Consider the following 20,483-nt stretch of genomic DNA (forward strand, 5'->3'; position numbering starts at 1 on the left):
TTTGCTCTTGCCTCTTGGTTTTAAGAGCTTTTTGGCTTTTTCTGCTTGCTTTTTCTTTCTATTATTTTTTTCGCTTATATTTTTTTTCTTCTTTTTTTTCTGCAAGCTTTATTCTTTGCTGCTTTTTCTTGCTTCAAGAATCATTTTTATGATTTTTCAGATTATCAAATAACATGTCTCCTTGTCATCATTCTTTCAAGAGCCAACATATTTAACATTCTTAAACAACAACTTCAAAAGACATATGCACTGTTCAAGCATTCATTCAGAAAACAAGAAGCATTGTCACCACATCAATATAATTAAACTAAGTTCAAGGATAAATTCAAAACTCATGTACTTCTTGTTCTTTTGAATTAAAACACTTTTCATTTAAGAAAGGTGATGGATTCATAGGACATTCATAACTTTTAAGACATGGTTACTAACTACTAATGATCATGTAATGAAGACACAAACATGGATAAGCACTTAACATAGAAAACAAAAAACAGAGAAAGTAAGAACAAGGAATGAGTCCACCTTAGTGATGATGGCGTTTCCTTCTTGAGGAACCAATGATGTTCTTGAGCTCTTCTATGTCTCTTCCTTGCCTTTGTGGCTCCTCCCTCATTGATTTTTGATCTTCTCTAATTTCATGAAGGATGATGGAGTGTTCTTGATGTTCCACCCTTAATTGTCCCATGTTGGAACTTAATTCTCCTAGGGAGGTGTTGATTTGCTCCCAATATTTATGTGGAGGGAAGTGCATCCCCTGAGGTATCTCAGGGATCTCTTGATTTGCAGCCATATGTTCTACCACTGAGCTATAGACCCTTGAGATGAATCTTTCCATCTCCCCTGACTCGAAGGTGGAAGCCTTTGTCTTCCCTTCCCCTTTTCTAGAGGTTTCTCCGGTCTTAGGTGCCATTAATGGTAATGAAAAAACAAAAAGCTTATGCTTTTACCACACCAAACTTAGAATGTTGCTTGCCCTCGAGCAAAAGAAGAAAGAATAGAAGAAGAAGAAGATATGAAGGAGATGGAGGGATGTGTGTATGGATGTGAGTGGTGAATGCAAAACAGAAGGGATTATCATGAATGGAGAAAGAGAGATTGAGGTGATTGGTGAAGGGTTTTGGGAAAGTGTGTTTATGGGATTGTATGAAAGAGGGGTGAGAAGAAGTGAGTGGAGGTAGGTGGGGATCCTGTGGGGTCCACAGATCCTGAGGTGATCCTGTGGGGTCCACAGATCCTGAGGTGTTCAAGGATTTACAACCTTGCACCAAATTGGGCATGCCAAATGCCCTTGCACACAACTCTGGGCTATCAGCGCCAGATTGGTGCTTGTTCTGGGCGTTGAACGCCCATTTGTAGCCTATTTCTGGCGTTGAACGCCAGAACCATGCTTGTTCTAGGCGTTCAGCGCCAGCTCTCATCCATGGTGCATTTCTGGCGTTCAAACGCCCAGATGCTGCCCATTTCTGGCGTTCAGCGCCAGAACCATGCTCTGTTCTGGCGTTGAACGCCCAAAACATGCTTCTTACTGGCGTTTAAACGCCAGTAAGGACTTCCTCCAGGGTGTGATTTTTCTTCTGCTGTTTTTTATTCCGTTTTCAATTTTTATATTTATTTTGTGACTCCACATGATCATGAACCTATAAAGACATATAACTAAGAAAAATATAGTTAGATAAATAAACATTGGGTTGCCTCCCAACAAGCGCTTCTTTAATGTCAATAGCTTGACAGTGGGCTCTCATGGAGCCTCACAGATGTACAGAGCTTTGTTAAAACCTCCCAACACCAAACTTAGAGTTTGGATATGGGGGTTTGACACCAAACTTAGAGTTTGTTGTGGCCTCCCAACACCAAACTTAGAGTTTGACTGTGGGGGCTTTTGTTAACTCTGCTTTGAGATAAACTTTTTCTGCTTCCTCTCCATGGATGCAGAGAGAGATCCTTGAGTTGTAAACACAAGGTTGTCCTTATTTAATTGAAGGATCAACTCTCCTCTGTCCATATCAATCACAACTCTTGCTGTGGCTAGGAAAGATCTTCCTAGGATGATGGATTCATCCTCTTCCTTTCCAGTATCCAAGACTATGAAATCAGCAGGGATGTAAAGGCCTTCAACCTTTACTAACACGTCCTCTACTTGTCCATAAGCCTGTTTTCTTGAATTTTCTACCATCTCTAATGATATTTTAGCAGCTTGTACCCCATAGATTCCCAGTTTCTCTATTACAGATAGTGGCATGAGGTTTATCCCTGAACCAAGGTCACACAGAGCCTTAAAGATCATGGTTCTTATACTACAAGGTATTATGAACTTTCCAGGATCCTGTCTCTTCTGAGGCAATGTCAGTTGATCCAGATAACTTAGTTCATTGGTGAACAAGGGAGGTTCATCTTTCCAAATCTCAATACCAAATAATTTGGCATTTAGCTTCATGATTGCACCAAGGAACTTGGCAGCTTGCTCTTCAGTAACACCCTCATTCTCTTCCGAAGAGGAATACTCATCAGAGCTCATGAATGGCATAAAAAGGTTCAATGGAATCTCTATGGTCTCTAGATGAGCCTCAGAGTCCCTTGGTTCCTCAGAGGGAAGCTCCTTATTGATCACTGGACGTCCCAGGAGGTCTTCCTCCTTGGGATTCACGTCCTCTCCTTTCCTTACAGGTTCGGCCATGGTGCTTATGTCAATGGCCTTGCACTCTCCTTTTGGATTCTCTTCTGTATTGCTTGGGAGAGTACTAGGAGGGATTTCAGTGATCCTTTTACTCAGCTGGCCCACTTGTGCTTCCAAATTTCTAATGGAAGACCTTGTTTCATTCATGAAACTTACAGTGGCCTTAGATAGATCAGAGACTAAATTTGCTAGGCTAGATGGATTCTGCTCAGAATTCTCTGTCTGTTGCTGAGTGGATGATGGAAAAGGTTTGCTATTGTTAAACCTGTTTCTTCCACCATTATTAAAGCCTTGTTGAGGCCTTTGATCCTTCCATGAGAGATTTGGATGATTTCTCCATGATGGATTATAGGTGTTTCCATATGGTTCACCCATGTAATTTACCTCTGCTATTGCAGGGTTCTCAGGATCATAAGCTTCTTCTTCATAAGAAGCCTCTTGAGTACTGTTGGATGCAGGTTGCATTCCAGTCAGACTCTGAGAAATCATATTGACTTGCTGAGTCAATATTTTATTCTGAGCCAGTATGGCAATCAGAGTATCGATTTCAAGAACTCCCTTCTTCATAGGCGTCCCATTACTCACAGGGTTCCTCTCAGAAGTGTACATGAACTGGTTATTAGCAACCATGTCAATGAGTTCTTGAGCTTCTGCAGGCGTTTTCTTTAGGTGAATGGATCCATCTACAGAAGTATCCAATGACATCTTTGATAGCTCAGATAAACCATCATAGAATATATCCAGGATGGTCCATTCTGAAAGCATGTCAGAAGGACACTTTTTGGTCAGCTGCTTGTATCTTTCCCAAGCTTCATAGAGGGATTCACCTTCTTTCTGTCTGAAGGTTTGAACATCCGCTCTAAGCTTGCTCAGCTTTTGAGGAGGAAAGAACTTGGCTAAGAAAGCCGTGACCAGCTTATCCCAAGAGTTCAGGCTATCTCTGGGTTGAGAGTCCAACCACACTCTAGCTCTGTCTCTTACAGCAAAAGGGAAAAGCATGAGCCTGTAGACTTCAGGATCTACTCTATTGGTCTTAACAGTATCACAGATCTGCAAGAATTCAGTTAAGAACTGAAAAGGATCTTCAGATGGAAGTCCATGAAACTTGCAGTTCTGCTGCATCAGAGAAACTAGCTGAGGTTTCAGCTCAAAATTGTTTGCTCCAATGGCAGGAATGGAGATGCTTCTTCCATGTAAATTGGAATTAGGTGTAGTAAAGTCACCAAGCATTCTCCTTGCATTATTGTTGTTGGGTTCGGCTGCCATCTCCTTTACTTGTTCGAAATTTTCAATAAGGTTGTCTCTGGATTGTTGTAATTTAGCTTCTCTTAGTTTCCTCTTCAGAGTTCTTTCAGGTTCTGGATCAGCTTCAACAAGAATGCCTTTTTCTTTGTCCCTGCTCATAAGAAAGAGAAGAGAAAAAGAAAAGAAGAGGAATCCTCTATGTCACAGTAAAGAGGTTCCTTATTGTTAGTAGAAGAAGAAAAGGAGAGAAAAAAATTCGAACACAGATAGAAGAGGGGGTTCGAATTAGGTGAGTGATGTGAGGAAGAGATGTTAGTAGATGAATAAATAAATAGAATAATATGAGAGAGGGAGAGGATTTTCGAAAAATAATTTTTGAAAAAGAGTTAGTAATTTTCGAAAATTAATTTTTTTTGAAAAAGGTTAGTAAATTTTTTTTTTTGAAAAGTTTAAAATCAAAAGTTAAAATAATTAATAAAAAAAGAAATTTTGAAAAAGGGGAAGATATTTTCGAAAATTAGAGAGAGAAAGTTAGTTAGGTGATTTTGAAAAAGATAAGAAACAAACAAAAAGTTAGTTAGTTAGTTGAAACAAATTTTGAAAAGATAAGAAGTTAGGAAGTTAGAAAAGATATTTTGAAATCAAATTTTGAAAAAGATAAGATGAGAAGGTATTTTTGAAAAGATATGATTGAAATTGGTTTTGGAAAAGATTTGATTTTTAAAATCACAATTAATGACTTGATTCACAAGAAATCACAAAATATGATTCTAGAACTTAAAGTTTGAATCTTTCTTAACAAGTAAGTAACAAACTTGAAATTTTTGAATCAAAACATTAATTGATGATATTATTTTCGAAAATTATGATATAAAATTAAGAAAAAGATTTTTGAAAAATATTTTTATAATTTTCGAAAATAACTAATAAAAATTGAAAAAAAAAGAGATTTGATTTTTGAAAAAGATTTTGAAAAAGATAAGATTTTTTTTTAATTGAAAATTTGGTTTGACTCATAAAAACAACTAGATTTTTAAAAATTTTTGAAAAAGTCAATCCAAATTTTTGAATTTGATGAGAGAAAAAGGGAAAGATATTTTTTTTTATTTTTGAATTCTTATGATGAGAGAGAAAAACAAGAAAAATGATGCACTGCATGAAAGTTATGGATCAAAACAATGAATGCATGCAAGAATGCTATGAATGTCAAGATGAACACCAAGAACACTATGAAGATCATGATGAACATCAAGAACATATTTTTGAAAAATTTTTAATGCAAAGAAAACATGCAAGACACCAAACTTAGAAATCTTTAATGCTTAGGCACTAAGAATTCAAGAATGCATATGAAAAACAAGAAAAGACACAAAACATGAAAACATCAAGATCAAACAAGAAGACTTACCAAGAACAACTTGAAGATCATGAAGAACACTATGAATGCATAAATTTTCGAAAAATGCAAGATGAGTATGCAATTGACACCAAACTTATAACATGACATATGACTCAAACAAGAAACACAAAAATATTTTTTTTATTTTTATGATTTTCTAAATTTTTTTGGAAATTTTTTTTCGAAAATTGATTTGAAAAAGAAAAATAAGGATTTCAAAATCTTTAATATGAATTCCAGGAATCTTGTACTCTTTAGTCTAAAGCTCCAATCTGAGGGTTAGACATGGCTTAATAGCCAGTCAAGCTTTAGAATGGATTTACATCCATTGAGGTGATTAGTTGAAGACCAATCCCAAAGGAGTTTGGGTATGGCTTTTCAGCCAGATAGGATTCAACATGTTACCATGAAACTCTAGAATTCATTCTTGAAAGTTTTGAAGCCATAGAATAATTTATTTTTGAAAACAATATTTTTATTATTTTTTTTTCGAAAACAAAGGAGAAATTTTTGAAAGATTTTTGAAATTTTTTTGAAAAGAAAACAAAAAAGAAAATTACCTAATCTGAGCAACAGGATGAACCGTCAGTTGTCCAAACTCGAACAATTCCCGGCAACGGCGCCAAAAACTTGGTATGCGAAATTGTTACTCAGGTTGTGAATTATTATTCGAAATTGATTCCATGGCAATGGCACCAAAAACGGATGCATAGAACCATGGTCTAAACATATCTTCACAACTTCGCATAACTAACTAGCAAGTGCACTAGGTCGTCCAAGTAATACCTTACGTGAGTAAGGGTCGAATCCCACGGAGATTTTTGGTATGAAGCAAGCTATGGTCACCTTGTAAATCTCAGTCAGGCGGATATAAAATAGTTATGTAGTTTTCGAAATGTAGTAATAAAAGAAGGATAGAAATACTTATGTAAATCATTGGTGAGAATTTCAGATAAGCGTGTAGAGATGCAATCGTTCCTCTGAACCTCCGCTTTCCTGCTATCTTCATCCAATCAGTTTTATTCCTTGCTATGGCTGGCTTTATGCAAGGGCATCACCGTTGTCAGTGGCTACATCCCCTCCTCTTGTGAAAATGGTCCAAGATGCCCTGTCATGGCACGGCTAATCATCTGAGGTTCCCGATCATGCTGGAATAGGAGTCACCCTCCTTTTGAGTTTGTCACTACGCCCAGCAATCGCGAGTTTGAAGCTCGTCACAGTCATTCAATCATTGAATCCTATTCGGAATATCACAGACAAGGTTTAGACTTTCCGGATTCTCTTGAATGCCGCCATCATTCTATCTTACACCACGAAGATTCCAATTAAAAGATCTAAGAGACACTCATTCAATCTAAGGTAGAATGGAGGTGGTTGTCAGGCACGCGTTAATAGGGAATGATGATGATTGTCACGTTCATCACATTCAGGCTGAAGTGCGAATGAATATCTTAGAAGCGAAATAAGATTAATTGAATAGAAAACAGTAGTACTTTGCATTAATCTTTGAGGAATAGCAGAGCTCCACACCTTAATCTATGGAGTGTAGAAACTCTACCGTTAAAATACATAAGTGATAATGGAGTTCATTGGTCTCGACCCCAGAGGGGAGCCGGAGTCACCAAGACTGCGAACACAATGATAAAAAGTTCTATTTATAATAAACTAGTCACTAGGGTTTATAGAAGTAAGTAATTGATGCATAAATCCACTTCCGGGGCCCACTTGGTGTGTGCTTGGGCTGAGCTTGAATGTTACACGTGCAGAGGCTCTTTCTGGAGTTGAACGCCAGGTTGTAATGTATTTCTGGCGTTCAACTCTGGTTTGTGACTTGTTTCTGGCGTTTAACTCCAGATAGCAGCATAGAACTGGATTTCAACTCCCTTTTACGTCATCTAAACTCGGCCAAAGTATGGACTATTATATATTGCTGGAAAGCCCTGGATGTCTACTTTCCAACGCAATTGGAAGCGCGCCATTTTGAGTTCTGTAGCTCCAGAGAATCCAATTTGAGTGCAGGGAGGTCAGAATCCAACAGCATCAGCAGTCCTTCTTCAACCTCTGAATCTGATTTTTGCTCAAGTCCCTCAATTTCAGCCAGAAAATACCTGAAATCACAGAAAAACATGCAAACTCATAGTAAAGTCCAAAAATGTGAATTTAACATAAAAACTAACGAAAATGTCCCTAAAAGTAACTAGATCCTACTAAAAACATACTAAAAACAATGCCAAAAAGCGTATAAATTATCCGCTCATCACAACACCAAACTTAAATTGTTGCTTGTCCCTAAGCAACTGAAAATCAAATAGGATAAAAAGAAGAGAATATACAATAAATTTCAAACTATCAATGAAACATAGCTTCAATCAGATGAGTGGGACTTGTAGCTTTTTGCCTCTTGAATAGTTTTGGCATCTCACTTTATCCATTAAAGTTCAGAATGATTGGCTTCTATAGGAACTCAGAGTTTAGATAGTGTTATTGACTCTCCTAGTTCAGTATGATGATTCTTGAACACAGCTATTTTATGAGTCTTGGCCGTGGCCCTAAGCACTTTGTTTTCCAGTATTACCACCAGATACATAAATGCCACAGACACATAATTGGGTGAACCTTTTCAGATTGTGACTCAGCTTTGCTAAAGTCCCCAATTAGAGGTGTCCAGGGTTCTTAAGCACACTCTTTTTTTTTGCTTTGGACCTTGACTTTAACCGCTCAGTCTTAAGTTTTCACTTGACACCTACACGCCACAAGCACATGGTTAGGGACAGCTTGGTTTAGCCGCTTAGGCTAGGATTGTATTCCTTTAGGCCCTCCTATCCACTGATGCTCAAAGCCTTGGGATCCTTTTTATTTACCCTTGCCTTTTGGTTTTAAGGGTTATTGGCTTTTTGCTCTTGCCTCTTGGTTTTAAGAGCTTTTTGGCTTTTTCTGCTTGCTTTTTCTTTCTATTATTTTTTTTCGCTTATATTTTTTTTTCTTCTTTTTTTTTCTGCAAGCTTTGTTCTTTGCTGCTTTTTCTTGCATCAAGAATCATTTTTATGATTTTTCAGATTATCAAATAACATGTCTCCTTGTCATCATTCTTTCAAGAGCCAACATATTTAACATTCTTAAACAACAACTTCAGAAGACATATGCACTGTTCAAGCATTCATTCAGAAAACAAGAAGCATTGTCACCACATCAATATAATTAAACTAAGTTCAAGGATAAATTCGAAACTCATGTACATCTTGTTCTTTTGAATTAAAACATTTTTCATTTAAGAAAGGTGATGGATTCATAGGACATTCATAACTTTTAAGACATGGTTACTAACTACTAATGATCATGTAATGAAGACACAAACATGGATAAGCACTTAACATAGAAAACAAAAAACAGAGAAAGTAAGAACAAGGAATGAGTCCACCTTAGTGATGATGGCGTTTCCTTCTTGAGGAACCAATGATGTTCTTGAGCTCTTCTATGTCTCTTCCTTGCCTTTGTGGCTCCTCCCTCATTGCTTTTTGATCTTCTTTAATTTCATGAAGGATGATGGAGTGTTCTTGATGTTCCACCCTTAATTGTCCCATGTTGGAACTTAATTCTCCTAGGGAGGTGTTGATTTTCTCCCAATATTTATGTGGAGGGAAGTGCATCCCCTGAGGTATCTCAGGGATCTCTTGATTTGCAGCCACATGTTCTACCACTGAGCTATAGACCCTTGAGATGAATCTTTCCATCTCCCCTGACTCGGAGGTGGAAGCCTTTGTCTTCCCTTCCCCTTTTCTAGAGGTTTCTCTGGTCTTAGGTGCCATTAATGGTAATGGAAAAACAAAAAGCTTATGCTTTTACCACACCAAACTTAGAATGTTGCTCGCCCTCGAGCAAAAGAAGAAAGAATAGAAGAAGAAGAAGAAGATACGGAGGAGATGGAGGGATGTGTGTATGGATGTGAGTGGTGAATGGAAAACAGAAGGGATTATCATGAATGGAGAAAGAGAGATTGAGGTGATTGGTGAAGGGTTTTGGGGAAGTGTGTTTATGGGATTGTGTGAAAGAGGGGTGAGAAGAAGTGAATGGAGGTAGGTGGGGATCCTATGAGGTCCACAGATCCTGAGGTGTTCAAGGATTTACAACCTTGCACCAAATTGGGCATGCCAAATGCCCTTGCATACAACTCTGGGCGTTCAGCGCCAGATTGGTGCTTGTTCTGGGCGTTGAACGCCCATTTGTAGCCTATTTCTGGCGTTGAACGCCAGAACCATGCTTGTTCTGGGCGTTCAGCGCCAGCTCTCATCCAGGGTGCATTTCTGGCGTTCAAACACCCAGATGCTGCCCATTTCTGGCGTTCAGCGCCAGAACCATGCTCTGTTCTGGCGTTGAACGCCCAAAACATGCTTCTTACTGGCGTTTAAACGCCAGTAAGGACTTCCTCCAGGGTGTGATTTCTCTTCTGCTATTTTTTATTCCGTTTTCAATTTTTATATTTATTTTGTGACTCCACATGATCATGAACCTATAAAGACATATAACTAAGAAAAATATAGTTAGATAAATAAAAATTGGGTTGCCTCCCAACAAGCGCTTCTTTAATGTCAATAGCTTGACAGTGGGCTCTCATGGAGCCTCACAGATGTGCAGAGCTTTGTTGAAACCTCCCAACACCAAACTTAGAGTTTGGATATGGGGGTTTGACACCAAACTTAGAGTTTGTTGTGGCCTCCCAACACCAAACTTAGAGTTTGACTGTGGGGGCTTTTGTTGACTCTACTTTGAGAGAAACTTTTTCTGCTTCCTCTCCATCGATGCAGAGAGAGATCCTTGAGTTGTAAACACAAGGTTGTCCTTATTTAATTGAAGGATCAACTCTCCTCTGTCCACATCAATCACAGCTCTTGCTGTGGCTAGGAAAGGTCTTCCTAGGATGATGGATTCATCCTCTTCCTTTCCAGTATCCAAGACTATGAAATCAGCAGGGATGTAAAGGCCTTCAACCTTTACTAACACGTCCTCTACTTGTCCATAAGCCTGTTTTCTTGAATTTTCTGCCATCTCTAATGATATTTTAGCAGCTTGTACCCCATAGATTCCCAGTTTCTCTATTACAGATAGGGGCATGAGGTTTATCCCTGAACCAAGGTCACACAGAGCCTTAAAGATCATGGTTCTTATACTACAAGGTATTATGAACTTTCCAGGATCCTGTCTTTTCTGAGGCAATGTCAGTTGATCCAGATAACTTAGTTCATTGGTGAACAAGGGAGGTTCATCTTTCCAAATCTCAATACCAAATAATTTGGCATTTAGCTTCATGATTGCACCAAGGAACTTGGCAGCTTGCTCTTCAGTAACACCCTCATTCTCTTCAGAAGAGGAATACTCATCAGAGCTCATGAATGGCATAAAAAGGTTCAATGGAATCTCTATGGTCTCTAGATGAGTCTCAGAGTCCCTTGGTTCCTCAGAGGGAAGCTCCTTATTGATCACTGGACGTCCCAGGAGGTCTTCCTCCTTGGGATTCACGTCCTCTCCTTTCCTTACAGGTTCGGCCATGGTGCTTATGTCAATGGCCTTGCACTCTCCTTTTGGATTCTCTTCTGTATTGCTTGGGAGAGTACTAGGAGGGATTTCAGTGATCCTTTTACTCAGCTGGCCCACTTGTGCTTCCAAATTTCTAATGGAAGACCTTGTTTCATTCATGAAACTTACAGTGGCCTTAGATAAATCAGAGACTAAATTTGCTAGGCTAGATGGATTCTGCTCAGAATTCTCTGTCTGTTGCTGAGTGGATGATGGAAAAGGTTTGCTATTGCTAAACCTGTTTCTTCCACCATTATTAAAGCCTTGTTGAGGCCTTTGATCCTTCCATGAGAGATTTGGATGATTTCTCCATGATGGATTATAGGTGTTTCCATATGGTTCACCCATGTAATTTACCTCTGCTATTGCAGGGTTCTCAGGATCATAAAGCTTCTTCTTCATAAGAAGCCTCTTGAGTACTGTTGGATGCAGGTTGCATTCCAGTCAGACTCTGAGAAATCATATTGACTTGCTGAGTCAATATTTTATTCTGAGCCAGTATGGCATTCAGAGTATCGATTTCAAGAACTCCCTTCTTCATAGGCGTCCCATTACTCACAGGGTTCCTCTCAGAAGTGTACATGAACTGGTTATTAGCAACCATGTCAATGAGTTCTTGAGCTTCTGCAGGCGTTTTCTTTAGGTGAATGGATCCACCTGCAGAAGTATCCAATGACATCTTTGATAGCTCAGATAAACCATCATAGAATATATCCAGGATGGTCCATTCTGAAAGCATGTCAGAAGGACACTTTTTGGTCAGCTGCTTGTATCTTTCCCAAGCTTCATAGAGGGATTCACCTTCTTTCTGTCTGAAGGTTTGAACATCCGCTCTAAGCTTGCTCAGCTTTTAAGGAGGAAAGAACTTGGCTAAGAAAGCTGTGACCAGCTTATCCCAAGAGTTCAGGCTATCTCTGGGTTGAGAGTCCAACCACACTCTAGCTCTGTCTCTTACAGCAAAAGGGAAAAGCATGAGCCTGTAGACTTCAGGATCTACTCCATTGGTCTTAACAGTATCACAGATCTACAAGAATTCAGTTAAGAACTGAAAAGGATCTTCAGATGGAAGTCCATGAAACTTGCAGTTCTACTGCATCAGAGAAACTAGCTGAGGTTTCAGCTCAAAATTGTTTGCTCCAATGGCAGGAATGGAGATGCTTCTTCCATGTAAATTGGAATTAGGTTCAGTAAAGTCACCAAGCATTCTCCTTGCATTTGTTGTTGGGTTCGGCTGCCATCTCCTTTACTTGTTCGAAATTTTCAATAAGGTTGTCTCTGGATTGTTGTAATTTAGCTTCTCTTAGTTTCCTCTTCAGAGTTCTTTCAGGTTCTGGATCAGCTTCAACAAGAATGCCTTTTTCTTTGTCCCTGCTCATAAGAAAGAGAAGAGAAAAAGAAAAGAAGAGGAATCCTCTATGTCACAGTAAAGAGGTTCCTTATTGTTAGTAGAAGAAGAAAAGGAGAGAAAAAAATTCGAACACAGATAGAATAGGGGGTTCGAATTAGGTGAGTGATGTGAGGAAGAGATGTTAGTAGATGAATAAATAAATAGAATAATATGAGAGAGGGAGAGGATTTTCGAAAAATAATTTTTGAAAAAGAGTTAGTAATTTTCGAAAAATAATTTTTTTTTGAAAAAGGTTAGTAAAATTTTTTTTTGAAAAGTTTAAAATCAAAAGTTAAAATAATTAATAAAAAAAGAAATTTTGAAAAAGGGGGAAGATATTTTCGAAAATTAGAGAGAGAAAGTTAGTTAGGTGGTTTTGAAAAAGATAAGAAACAAACAAAAAGTTAGTTAGTTAGTTGAAACAAATTTTGAAAAGATAAGAAGTTAGGAAGTTAGAAAAGATATTTTGAAATCAAATTTTGAAAAAGATAAGATGAGAAGGTATTTTTGAAAAGATATGATTGAAATTGGTTTTGGAAAAGATTTGATTTTTAAAATCACAATTAATGACTTGATTCACAAGAAATCACAAAATATGATTCTAGAACTTAAAGTTTGAATCTTTCTTAACAAGTAAGTAACAAACTTGAAATTTTTGAATCAAAACATTAATTGATGATATTATTTTCGAAAATTATGATATAAAATTAAGAAAAAGATTTTTGGAAAATATTTTTATAATTTTCAAAAATAACTAATAAAAATTGAAAAAAAAGATTTGATTTTTGAAAAAGATTTTGAAAAAGATAAGCTTTTTTTTTAAATTGAAAATTTGGTTTGACTCATAAAAACAACTAGATTTTTAAATATTTTTGAAAAAGTCAATCCAAATTTTTGAATTTGATGAGAGAAAAAGGGAAAGATATTTTTTTTATTTTTGAATTCTTATGATGAGAGAGAAAAACAAGAAAAATGATTCAATGCATGAAAGTTATGGATCAAAACAATGAATGCATGCAAGAATGCTATGAATGTCAAGATGAACACCAAGAACACTATGAAAATCATGATGAACATCAAGAACATATTTTTGAAAAATTTTTAATGCAAAGAAAACATGCAAGACACCAAACTTAGAAATCTTTAATGCTTAGGCACTAAGAATTCAAGAATGCATATGAAAAACAAGAAAAGACACAAAACATGAAAACATCAAGATCAAACAAGAAGACTTACCAAGAACAACTTGAAGATCATGAAGAACACTATGAATGCATAAATTTTCGAAAAATGCAAGATGAGTATGCAATTGACACCAAACTTATAACATGACATATGACTCAAACAAGAAACACAAAAATATTTTTTTTTTATTTTTATGATTTTCTAATTTTTTTTGGAAATTTTTTTTTCGAAAATTGATTTAAAAAGAAAAATAAGGATTTCAAAATCTTTAATATGAATTCCAGGAATCTTGTACTCTTTAGTCTAAAGCTCCAATCTGAGGGTTAGACATGGCTTAATAGCCAGTCAAGCTTTAGAATGGATTTACATCCATTGAGGTGATTAGTTGAAGACCAATCCCAAAGGAGTTTGGGTATGGCTTTTCAGCCAGATAGGATTCAACATGTTACCATGAAACTCTAGAATTCATTCTTGAAAGTTTTGAAGCCATAGAATAATTTATTTTTGAAAACAATATTTTTATTATTTTTTTTTTCGAAAACAAAGGAGAAATTTTTGAAATATTTTTGAAAAATTTTTGAAAAGAAAACAAAAAAGAAAATTACCTAATCTGAGCAACAGGATGAACCGTCAGTTGTCCAAACTCGAACAATCCCCGGTAACGGCGCCAAAAACTTGGTATGCGAAATTGTTACTCAGGTTGTGAATTATTATTCGAAATTGATTCCATGGCAATGGCACCAAAAACGGATGCACAGAACCATGGTCTAAACATATCTTCACAACTTCGCATAACTAACTAGCAAGTGCACTGGGTCGTCCAAGTAATACCTTACGTGAGTAAGGGTCGAATCCCACGGAGATTTTTGGTATGAAGCAAGCTATGGTCACCTTGTAAATCTCAGTCAGGCGGATATAAAATAGTTATGTAGTTTTCGAAATGTAGTAATAAAAGAAGGATAGAAATACTTATGTAAATCATTGGTGAGAATTTCAGATAAGCGTGTGGAGATGCAATCGTTCCTCTGAACCTCCGCTTTCCTGCTATCTTCATCCAATCAGTCTTATTCCTTGCTATGGCTGGCTTTATGCAAGGGCATCACCGTTGTCAGTGGCTACATCCCCTCCTCTTGTGAAAATGGTCCAAGATGCCCTGTCACGGCACGGCTAATCATCTGAGGTTCCCGATCATGCTGGAATAGGAGTCACCCTCCTTTTGTGTCTGTCACTACGCCCAGCAATCGCGAGTTTGAAGCTCGTCACAGTCATTCAATCATTGAATCCTATTCGGAATATCACAGACAAGGTTTAGACTTTCCGGATTCTCTTGAATGCCGCCATCATTCTATCTTACACCACGAAGATTCCAATTAAGAGATCTAAGAGACACTCATTCAATCTAAGGTAGAACGGAGGTGGTTGTCAGGCACGTGTTCATAGGGAATGATGATGATTATCACGTTCATCACATTCAGGTTGAAGTGCGAATGAATATCTTAGAAGCGAAATAAGATGAATTGAATAGAAAACAGTAGTACTTTGCATTAATCTTTGAGGAATAGCAGAGCTCCACACCTTAATCTATGGAGTGCAGAAACTTTACCGTTAAAATACATAAGTGATAATGGAGTTCATTGGTCTCGACCCCAGAGGGGAGCCGGAGTCACCAAGACTGCGAACACAATGATAAAAAGTTCTATTTATAATAAACTAGTCACTAGGGTTTACAGAAGTAAGTAATTGATGCATAAATCCACTTCCGGGGCCCACTTGGTGTGTGCTTGGGCTGAGCTTGAATGTTACACGTGCAGAGGCTCTTTCTGGAGTTGAACGCCAGGTTGTAACGTATTTATGGCGTTCAACTCTGGTTTGTGACTTGTTTCTGGCGTTTAACTCCATACAGCAGCGTAGAACTGGCGTTCAACGCCCTTTTACGTCATTTAAACTCGGCCAAAGTATGGACTATTATACATTGATGGAAAGCTCTGGATGTCTACTTTCCAACGCAATTGGAAACGCGCCATTTTGAGTTCTGTAGCTCCAGAAAATCCAATTTGAGTGCAGAAAGGTCAGAATCCAACAGCATCAGCAGTCCTTCTTCAACCTCTGAATCTGATTTTTGCTCAAGTCCCTCAATTTCAGCCAGAAAATACCTGAAATCATAGAAAAATACGCAAACTCATAGTAAAGTCTAGAAATGTGAATTTAACATAAAAACTAATGAAAATGTCCCTAAAAGTAACTAGATCCTACTAAAAACATACTAAAAACAATGCCAAAAAGCGTATAAATTATCCGCTCATCATGCGCCTCAAGGAGGGATTAGCAATCAATGTGGGTCCCTGATAAGCAGGCCACGTCTCTGCATCTCCTAATGGTATGAAATCAAATCTGTAGACCTTACGAACCTCTGTCATCCTGTACACATCATGCACATACAACTTCTAATTAAGTCACTGGTTGGCATAGAAAGCAATAACATGTCGACATGGTAGTCATTCCACCTGAAAGTGCCCACAGTCACACATCTGTCGCGTAAGATCAACTACAAACACCTTTCTATTAGGCATTTCACGCACCTCAAATACCTCATTTCGTCTATCAAACTGGTGGACAACTATATTTCCAGCACGTTGCATATTTGCTTCTATCCGTTGTTGTGTAAATACATAGTAAGTAAATCCAGCACACTTGCGTTCGTGAGTCTCGACACTCTTCCGCGTAAATAGTTCATTTAACCGATAATACATTGCTCAGACGAGGGCCAACACAGGGAGATTTCGAGCACCTTTCAACACTGAATTAATGCACTCCACAAGTTTTGTCGTCATATGGCCCCATTGATGACCCTCTTCAAATGCCAATACCCAGTGTCTAAGTCCAATGGTTTCGCACTCCCGAGCATATGCCTCGCCTCACTCTTCCAACCTCCTATAGTTGATGTTGTACTCCTCCACCGTCCTTAAATACCCTATGTTGACAACAAGTTTTTGCAGGTGCGGTACTTTGAACGCCCTTAAGAAGTTGCTACCGATGTGCCATATACAAAACATCCACCGTGCTCTCGGAGGTTGCCAATCATCGCCGGAATGATTTACTGCTGCCCGAATTGACTCATGTCGGTCTGAGATCATACCCACACCGTCTTTTCTAACAACATGCCTTTGTAGATTCCTGAGAAAGAAGTGTCACGCATCAGCTGTCTCCCCCTTCACCAGGGCAAAGGCGATAGGCACAATGTTCTGGTTCCCATCTTGTGCAACAGCAACCAGAAGTGTACCTTTGTATTTTCTATATAGGTGTGTGCCATCAACCTGAACTAGAGGCTTGCAATGCTTGAATGCCCTAATGCATGGATTGAAACTCCAAAATACGCGGTGAAGTATTCTGACACAGTCCGCCTCCTCACTCCCGTTGTATAGGGGAGGTATTTCTATTTGGACAATTGAACCTGGCATCTTCTGAACCATGACTGAGAGCCACCATGGCAAAGCTTGGTAAGAATCCACCCAACCATCGAAAACTTTGGTATAGACTTTTGCTTTGCCAACTAAGCCTTTCAGTAACTGATGGTGTTATTGAACCTTGACTGGACTTCCGCAATTATAGATTTGACCTTGATAGATAGGTCAGTCTCAACCAATGGCCTTATAGCCTCAGCAACTGTTTCCGAGTCTAACTTGAAATGGTCCTGTGAAATCGTTCCCATGGTGCACATGTGCCTACCTTGTATCTCCGTATCTCCCAACAACCATTTTTCTGTATTAAGCTGGCTCGGATAAGCCAATCGTACCCACGCCCATACATCTTGCATTTTGCATAGAACGTCTGTAGCTCGGACTCATAAACACTGTAGTCGACTCCTCTAGAGATAGTGTAACTTCTAATTACTGCGACGACAGACTTTCTAGAACTATACTCCATTCCGATCTTGAACTCTCCATCCTCAGGGTCAGCAACACCTACAGAAAGCAAAAATGATCATTTATTGATCCATCCAAAATATAAAAATACAAAAATGTATTATTCACTCATCACGTACCTATGTTTTCATATTCCAAAAATTCCGGTGCATTCATGGCATCAAGATCCAAATTACGCATAAAAGGTGGGATGTTCATCGGTTAACTAACTGTGGGATGAACCACTACATTCTCCACTGCTGCCTCGACTCCCACATTACCATCCTCGTCTTCTGCTGGCTTCATAAGTGGTTTCGAAGTCCTCTTCACTGTCATTGTTCATTTCGTCGTACACTTCAGCTATATCATCCTCTATATCTAAATTATTTTGAATCTCATCTGCCTTTACATTTTCAAACTCAACATACAGCTCAATCTTTGACTGTTGCATATGAGTCTACCGGTAAATTTGGAACATATTCTGCATACTCGTTTTGTCAATGATCGGCATAATATCAAACTGTATTAGACCACCACAAACTATAACCAGATTCCGATACAAAATTCTACTCACTCTCGTCAACATTCTATTCTCCATAATTTGACAGAGACCGTTCTGAAGCTCCATCAATGTCATGGTGTATGGAACCACAAACGAAAATGGATTCTAACACACAAACCTCATTCCTTCATGAGTATTCCGTATAATCTCACCGTTGTGATATACTACCAAGTATGTGGTATCCTCCATTACACTAGCAGCACAATCAAAGAACACTCAAAGAATACTCTTCCTCGCAATGAAAATGGTACCGAGCTTTGCCTTATATATAGAGCACTCAACACACCCCCATGTGCTGACTCAGTACACCCCTCCCCCCCACTTTTTGATTCATTAGCCAATGACAGTTTGCCACGTGTAACACACCCCTCCCCCTGCTGACTCAGCACGCCCACCTATGTGCTGTAGTTCCATGAACCAGACTTTGCCACATGGCTATCACGCCCCCCACGTGCTGCATTCAACACGCCCCCTCCACCCCTCTGTGTTGAATCTTTCAACTGACAGCTCCATCAATTTGTAATTACAAGCGCTGCACCCATTTTCGAATAAAAGACCAATAATAAACCCATAACCGAATTTTTTAGCCTATTTTTGAAGTGAACATAAGATTATACGTTGAAAGTTTTATGATCTTTGATTAGGTATCAATCACTTTTGTGTTCTCTTCTTTTGTCCTTTGGACTTGAGCAGTCTATGACTCTATTCTCTCATTTTTATCCATTACCATCATTTTAGGGTTATACTAGTCATTGAATGGCTCACTTAAAGACAAATAGAAACCTTAGAGCAACTCTAACGCTAGGAAATGGAGTCCCTCTTCTGAAATATGGGGACTCAATTACCGTTGGAGTGAAGAGTGAAGGGAAACCCTTCACGTGGATCAAAGCTAAGAGTTCCTCTAAAGAGGAACTTGCAGCAGCCAATAAGATCATGTTATGTGGTAAGTTAATAAAAAAAAATTAAAAACATATTAGATATACATATATATATATATATTAAATAATTAAATCATAATTAATTTATTAATAATTATAATAATTTATTATATTAAATAATTATATATCTATTTAATTAATTATTTTTATTAATTATTTATTAATTAGTTATATTAAATCATAATTAATATAAATAATTATATTAAGTCAATATCAAATATTATTTATATTATTATATTGAATCATAACTAATTAAATTTATTTACATAAAAAATAAATTTAATTTTTACATATTACAAAATAATTTTTCTTTATTTTTATTTCTAAAATTTGAAATACTAATCAAATTTAAGTTATCTATTTTAATATTTTATAATACTGAATTATTTTTGAATTTATTAATTTAAATAATATTATTATAAAAAAATAGTAATTATATTAATTTTAATTATTTTAATTAATTAAGTAAGACCACAATATGGACTAAAGTTAGTTCCTTCTAATAGAAAAGAGAGAGATATTTTGAGTTCCTATTTACTGTTTATGACGCAAAAGCTGATGTGAAGTTATTTTTTATGACAAGTAGGCCATAAATAGGGACTGGAATGAGTTTCCTACGGGAGATGATCTTACAACGTATAACTATTTGGAAGACTGAATTTCCAAAAAAAAGACAATAACCTAAAAGGCTGAAACGCTTCGAGTAAATATTTGTAAAATCAGTACAATTAGGTATCTTTTAAAAATTATCCTTTATTTAGTCTTTAAAATTAAAATAAAATAAAATAAAATAAATGTAAAAGTGAGTATTAAAAATTAAAATAATATATTATTAACTATAAAAACTGAACTAACAAAGACTAAAATTTAAAAGACAAATACAAAAAACCAATTTTATAATATTTATGAGTTATGAATTATTGTCTAAAATTTATATAACTTATCTTTTGTAATAAATTTAAATTTTTTAAAATAATTTATTTTTATATTTTTTTAAATTAAATATTAATTTTTTATTTTTGTTATAAATAGACACCATCTTTTAAATATTATAGTATTCACCAATAATAAACTTCTCAACCATAAAGATATGACACTGACAGTTCTCTTTATTGGCATGCCTTAAGAAATATGGCACAGATGCGTACCAGATCGTCTCCATGTATTATGTATGCATGACTACATAATTTAATTAAGTTTTTTTTTTTAAATTAAAAATATAAAAATTTATATTAAAAATAGTTTATAAATAAGTAATTTTATATTTAGATAAATAATTTAATTAAACTATTTTTAATAAATAGAAATTGAAACACCCTAACTTTTAGCATGTTATGATTGTACCAAAAGTAAGGTGTTACTACCTCGTTTTCCTTTTTAACTATTTAATATTGAGCCTTTAGTTCGATGTCGCGTTTCAGTTTTATAGAAAATTCCAGAAATTTGTTTTTAGTAATTAAAATCACATATTAAAGATCTTCAAATAATAATAATCACATAATTAATAATAATAATAAATGCTATACAAATGAATTCAATATAAAATTTGAAGACAATACCTATCCCTCTGGACAAAATAATAGCTAAAGCAACAAAGCCGTGGGAACTCTATAAATACAA

At 36.7% G+C, this 20,483-nt stretch overlaps 2 non-coding genes across 2 annotated transcripts; both read left to right on the top strand.

The window, feature by feature from the left end:
- Window positions 1-3,433: 3,433 nt before the first annotated feature.
- On the top strand, window positions 3,434-3,541 carry LOC148572151 (small nucleolar RNA R71). The gene has a single exon (XR_015908867.1). It is a non-coding gene; the product is annotated as a small nucleolar RNA R71 (small nucleolar RNA).
- An 8,081-nt stretch (window positions 3,542-11,622) lies between these two features.
- LOC148572152 (small nucleolar RNA R71) lies at window positions 11,623-11,730 on the top strand. Its single transcript, XR_015908869.1, has one exon. It is a non-coding gene; the product is annotated as a small nucleolar RNA R71 (small nucleolar RNA).
- The last annotated feature ends 8,753 nt before the right edge of the window (window positions 11,731-20,483 follow it).

Source organism: Arachis ipaensis, chromosome B3, assembly GCF_059453495.1.
Source record: "Arachis ipaensis isolate K30076 ecotype BB chromosome B3, ASM5945349v1, whole genome shotgun sequence".
Classification (NCBI taxonomy): Eukaryota; Viridiplantae; Streptophyta; class Magnoliopsida; order Fabales; family Fabaceae; genus Arachis; species Arachis ipaensis.